This window comes from Cornus florida, unplaced genomic scaffold (assembly GCF_030987335.1).
Source record: "Cornus florida cultivar Cherokee Brave unplaced genomic scaffold, ASM3098733v1 CherokeeBrave_3.0.0_Hap2_Chr02, whole genome shotgun sequence".
In the NCBI taxonomy this organism is placed as follows: domain Eukaryota; kingdom Viridiplantae; phylum Streptophyta; class Magnoliopsida; order Cornales; family Cornaceae; genus Cornus; species Cornus florida.
The window spans coordinates 53,108,902-53,115,366 of NW_026775572.1; the positions used below are offsets into that span (position 1 = coordinate 53,108,902).

A 6,465-nucleotide genomic window follows, 5' to 3' on the forward strand; every position below is an offset into this window, starting at 1 on the left:
GTGTAAGGGTGGTCCTGAAAATTGGGTAGCACTCTCTCACTGAAGTCACTAAGATGCACCTGATGGAGTCAAACATACAGATATGAGAATATAATCATATGACATCCATAGCAAAAACAGATATATAAAATAGAGAAAGTACAGGTACAACAAAAATATCAAAGCCGACAGACCGGTTGTAAAAATAATAATGTACAGTGACAATAGTAAAGTATCAAAAGGAGAGAGGGATTATAAGATAAAAAGGACAGGGAGCTCAGGAAGATGAGGTAGGACGGGCAGGTCTGGCTCCGCGGATGTCTCTGGATAGATCTCTGAACATGGTCGCGACATCCGTGCGGAAGGCAGCAAAATCAGCTCTGTGGGCTGTGAGATCGGCTCGGATGGCAACAACAGTATCCTCAAGCGTCTGTAGATGTACTCCAAAGCCGGGGGTCATATTTAGAATCTCAGGCATAGATGAATTAGAAGAAAGCTCCTGAGTCTGCTCCTGCTCATGAATAGGCGACCTGGCTGAAGAGTCCTGCTCTGCGTCGTCTGCAGGGCGTTCTAAGTCTATATCTAAATACTCGGCAGCTGGATCGACTGGTACATCGTCCGCTGCGGGATGTGCTGTTGCTGCCTCTGCCGGTGCCGGTGCCTTTGCCTTTGCCTGGGCCTGTACCTGTGCCTCCTCTAACTTTAACTCTGCTGCAGCCAATACCGCGTGGTCCTGCAGCCTGGTAATAATGGAGCGGTAGCTCTTGTTCCAGTCCTTCCTGAGGAAGTGACAGGAACCTCTCTCGGGTGCTCTCGAGGATGGATAGGGTAACGCTGGTCGATGAGGAGCTGGGTGATAAGGTGACTGAAAGGAAGAGACTTAGCCCGTTCGGGCGTCTTCTTGCTGATATACTCGTCATACAGCTTCCTCATCACTCTCCAAATGAGCGCGGGAATGGACACCCAGTGCCCGGTGTAGAAGGAGTAAAGGGCTGTCAGATAATCGCCCCTCCTCTGAATCTTATGCCCCGCCATGTATATGTTCCGATAGAGAACGGAATCAGTAAACCATAGGTCGTCGGGAAGGAATTTACGGGTGGCGAAGGTCTCGCCACTGGCATGGTGACCTGTGAGAAAAACTGTCATGTCGACATAGGAAGGCCTAAATAGCCTCGGATATGTGTCCTGAAGCTCTGGAGGACATCTGTGTGGACAGCGGCAAGAGCGGGCTAAAGAGTCCACTGTGATGGTGATCGGATGGCCATCGACAGAAGTGACCATCTCAGCTGTGGTACGCGGCGATGGTCGGAGGTTCTGGTAGAATAACCGTACCAGTCGTGGGTAGACCTACTCTGTGACGGGGGCAAGAATAGCGGCTAGGCCCCTCTGAATAATATCATGGTAAGCGGATCGAGTCAGCACCAATCGAGAGAAGAAAGCCATGTCAAACTCTGACTCATGGTCGAGCGTCATGCGTGCATATCGAGGTGTGGGGCTATCATGCCCCAGATGAGCTGGCTGAGCAGGCTGAGTTGGCTGAGGTGGTATATGTGAATGCTCAGCTCCAGTCTACGGTGGAGATGGTGATGGAGTGAAAGCAGGATAAGCCGCAGAGGTGGATGGTATATAGTCATCCTCAGGCTCATGAGATGGTGACTGAGGTGGGGTAACCTGTACTGGCTCCCGCTGTGCATAAGAGGGCTCTGTTGGCTACTCTGTCCGTGGCCTAGTATGTCGGGTGGGACCGTGTTGCCTATTGGCAACAGTCTTCCTCTTTACTATGGCCTGCAAAAAGAAAAAGAAAAACTTGCAATGGGAGTTAGTGCCAGAATAAGAAATTTTAAAGCACGAAATAGAATCATGTATGTCAAGTAAAATAGACAAAACAAATATGACATGAATCTATGCAAGTGGTAGAATATGAAACATGTTAAACAATGTAAGTATAAAATGCATCCAATGTGGAATATCACAGGCATTAGGTATAGATATGATAGCATGAACATAAGATATGATGAATGAAGTGTGTGTATGAGATCTGTGAGGTTCGATCGATCATAAAAGGAAATGAGATCGATCACAAAAGTTGGATTGATCGAAAATAAGTGAGATCGATCTCACTACTTCGATCGATCGGAGACATGAGTTCGATCGGAGATAGTAGTTCGATCGATCGAACTGTGCGACGTTGAAAACTCAAAGGTCACAGATCTGTGACTTTGGAAGCATGGGGCCCACACGAACGTGTTCGTGGGCCCAACAACACGTCAAATCAACAAATCCCTATCACTGATCAAGGCCCAAACTCCCAATATGAGATCCAAATCCGAAAATATGCAAAATATATACATGAAGCAACACACACATATATATATGGAAATACGGTGCTTCGAACCTTCAAAAATGGTGGATTCGATCATCAAAGCATCCTAAATCAAATATATATAACATGTATGCATTAAATCAAATCAAGTTTCAAAGTAGATCTCGGTTCTTACCTCCACCAAAGAGAAAATTGGAGATGAAGAGGGAGAGATGAAACCGAGATGAGAGAGAGTGATTCAGGAAGCTTGATGACACCGGAGGGCTTGCCGGAGAAGGGGAAGATAATGATGCACAGTGATGGCGACGAGAGGGGCTAGGGTTTGAGAGAGGGTGAGATCGATCTAAATGATCGATCTTAAGAACCCTCGATTCTATTTTTTTTATAAAAAAAAAACATTCCCGATAGAGTTCGATTGATCGAACTTAATTGTGATTGATCGAACTTTGATGAACTCTCTTCAAAGTATTTTTGGATTTTTAAAATTTTTGAAAATTAAAAATTGGAATTAAAATTAAAAATTGGAAAATTAAATAAAATATTTTTGGTTTTTTTTTTTTTGGAAAAATAAAATAAAATAAAATGAAAATAAAAATAAAATAAAATAAAAGTGAAAATATTTTTGGATTTTTGAAATTTTGAAAAGTCAAAATAATGAAATGAAGACTGAGATCGATCAAAACAAGAGTTCGATCGATCAGACAGAGAGCAAAAATATGCAGGTTTTTGGCTCAGAAAATTGGCTAAGTGTTGGAACTTGAGATCGATCGAACTTGGAAGTTGGATCGATCGAAGAACTTCTTGATCAATCTTAGAATGTTTCGATCGATCAGACAGAGAGGTGAAATATGCAGGTTGATACTGGCTCAAAATTTTTCTAAGTGTTGAGTTATGAGATCGATCGAACTTTGAAGTTGGATCGATCGAAGGTCTCTTGATCGATCTAAGAGTTAGTTCGAACGATGGGACAGAGAGGTAATTTGGATACAGGTTTCTACAGGTCAAAAAATTTTCTAAGTGTTGGTTGCAGAATGGAGTTCGATCGATCGATCGAACTCAAGTTTGAGATCGATTGAACTATGTAGAATGCTCAATAATGACATGAAAGCTCATGCAATCCTCACCAAAGTTCCTTGAAGTGCATATGAACTAAAACAAGTATCTAGACTTTGCAAGAAATGAAATGAAAGATAGAAATGGGGGAGGAATAGGGTTTTGACACCCTACGAATGCTTTTGCTAGTCTTTAACGTCTCTAGCAAGACATTGGGCTATTTTAGCCCGGATTAAAGATCTTATAATGCATCCCCTTCTTGTTGGAGTGATAGATGCTTTGAACTCCTCCCAACAAATGGTTCTTTGAAGAACTTGTAGGATTAAGCTCAAAAGAAATCTTTGGTCCCTTGTCTATGCAATCACAACCTTTGGGCTTCCATGCCCTTTCAAAGCAAGAGTTTGAAACAAGAGTTTTAGAATGCAAGGTTGAAGATGATCCTTTGGAAGTTTTGGTTTTACACAAAAGCTCATTTCCTTGACATTGAAGATCATGACATTCATCTACAACATTAACTTCTCTTTCATATCTGTCAAATGGATTGGGTGTGGGATTAAAGATATTCAACTTCACCTTCATGTGGCCAAATGAGATCTTCATTATCCCCGTCCTACAATTGATCTTGGCATCAGCGGTTGCCAAGAAAAGACGGCCAAGGATAACGGGAATTTGGCTTTTAGGATTGGGAACCGGTTCTGTGTTTATGACAACGAAATCAGTGGGAAAGAAGAATTTATCAATCTTTATCAAACCATCCTCAATTATACCCCTAGGCTTCTTAATGGATCGGTCGGCAAGTTGCAAAACTACCGACGTCAGTTTCAATTCACCTAGACCCAATTTGACATAAACCGAGTATGGAAGAAGGTTAACACTTGCTCCTAAGTCAAGAAGCGCCCGATTAATGATATGATCACCAATAATGCATGATATAGTGGGTGAACCGGAGTCCTTAAACTTTAGAAGAGTGTTATGTTGCAAAATTGAGCTTACTTGCTCGGTCAAAACCACTTTTCTTGGTGCTTAGCTCTTGTTCTTCCGCTTTTCGGTGCACAAGTCTTTCAAGAATTTGGCATAAGCCGGAATTTGCTTGATTGCATCTAATAGTGGAAGATTAACTTTCACTTGCCTAAACATTTCCATGATTTCATTGGTTTTTGCCTTTTGCCTGTCTTTTGAAATGGATCCTTTTAAGGCATCCGGAAATGAAACCTTTGGTTCAAACACTTTTTCAAAATTTTCTTTTGAACTCTCTTCAACACAAGAAGTTTTCAAATCATTTTTCAACAAAACCTTTTCAACATCATTTTTTAAAATTTCTTTTTCAAACACATCTTTCAAAACTTTCTCATTTATAAGGTCATGTATATGCAACGAAGGAGGAATGGGATGTGAAACGGGACGGGTGACAACTTGAGGTTGCACCGGTTCACTCTCTTCATTGGACATTCTAACTTGATTGTCCACAATCCTACCACTCCGCAAGGTAGTCACCGCATTAACATGTTCGATAGTGTGGCCTTCTGACGAGGAATGGGTTTCCACAACACATTGTTGCTTAGGTGGGGCATTTATAGGCATATTTCCCTTCTCTCTTGCATTGAGAGTGTTTGTTATTTGCCCTACTTGGGTTTCTAGCTTCGCAATAGATTGAGAGTGAGAATGAAGCAATTGAGTGTTAGCCTCTAAAGTTCCCAAAGCATTCAAAACTTTCTCTTCAAAGGCAGGACTTCTAGTATTACCTTGGGAATAAGATTGGTTGGGAAAATGAGAATTAACAAATTAATTCCTTTGTGATTGATAGGGTCTATAACCTTGGGATCCTTAGTTTTGAAGTAGAGGTGGAATGTACTTCCTTTGAAAACTGCCTTGGGAAGGGTTTGAGCCCTCTCCTTGGTTTTTCCAAGAAAAATTTAGATGATTCCTCCAACTTGGATTATAATGAGTACCATAAGGATTGTTCCCTTAGTTCACAAAAGCCGCATTGACTTGTTCATTAGGTTCATTTTGCACTTGTCCGTGAGGACAATGAGAAGTAGAATGAAGAACACTAGAACAAGTCATACATGTTTCATTTGATGCACGATGAGAATGGTTAGGGAAGGAAGATACTTGGTTCGCCGAGTTTTGGTTAATCAAAAATTGATCAAACCTTTGAGATAAAGACTTCATTTTGGCGGCTATTTCATTTGAATGGTCGACTTGATGTAAGCCAACGCCCTTGCGAATTTCTACCATTCTTGGATGATAGTGTTCTATGCAAAGAAATTTCACTCATGCTCTCATAGAGATGCCACGCGTCATCCTCATGCCTATCAATGTATCAACCATACCCTTATAGTTGTCCGATAAGCTCTTAAAGAAGTATTGAACTAATTGCCATTTGGGCATGTCATGATGTGGACACTTCCTAAGCAATTCATTGAAGCGTTCCCATGCCTCATGAAATGTTTCTCCATCCCCATGTGAAAATTCTCGAATTGAGGTTCTCATGGCATTGGTCTTAGAAACCGGATAGTACTTCTTTAAGAACTCTTGTTGCATTTCTGCCCAAGAAGTGATTGAAAAAGGCCTAAGATTTTTAAACCAATACTTTGCCTTGTCTTTTAAGGTAAATGGAAAAAGTTTAAGTCTTAAAACCTCTTCCAGCATGTCCGTATATTTTACGGTGGAACATACTTCAAGAAACTCATCCAAATGCTTGTAAGGTTCTTCACTTGGAAGTCCATGATAGTTAGGAAGCATTTGAATGGTTTGTGGCTTAATTTCATAATGTTGTGCTCTAAATGGAGGCAATTGGATGCATGTAGGTGCAGTATACTCATTAGGCACATAATGGTCTCTTAAAGCAAGAGGTGGATTAGCTACTTGAGGTGCAACATGAACACCTTGGTTTTGAATACCTTGATTATTGATGGGAGGTTGTGGAGCGCACATTGGCCTTGGCATGCCTAATGGTACTTGTATGTTCTCATTGTGCACATTGGGATGAAAGATACCTTGTTGGTCTATGTGACCAAGGTCCTCAACATGATTATCATTATGGTCATCCATTGAAAGATTGGCTCTATTTGAACTTCCTCTTCCCCTAGGATTTCTAACGATAGATT

General features: G+C 41.4%; 1 pseudogene; it reads left to right on the forward strand.

The window, feature by feature from the left end:
- The first annotated feature begins 5,744 nt into the window (after positions 1-5,744).
- Positions 5,745-5,843, forward strand: LOC132297841 (small nucleolar RNA R71; annotated as a pseudogene).
- Positions 5,844-6,465: the final 622 nt, after the last annotated feature.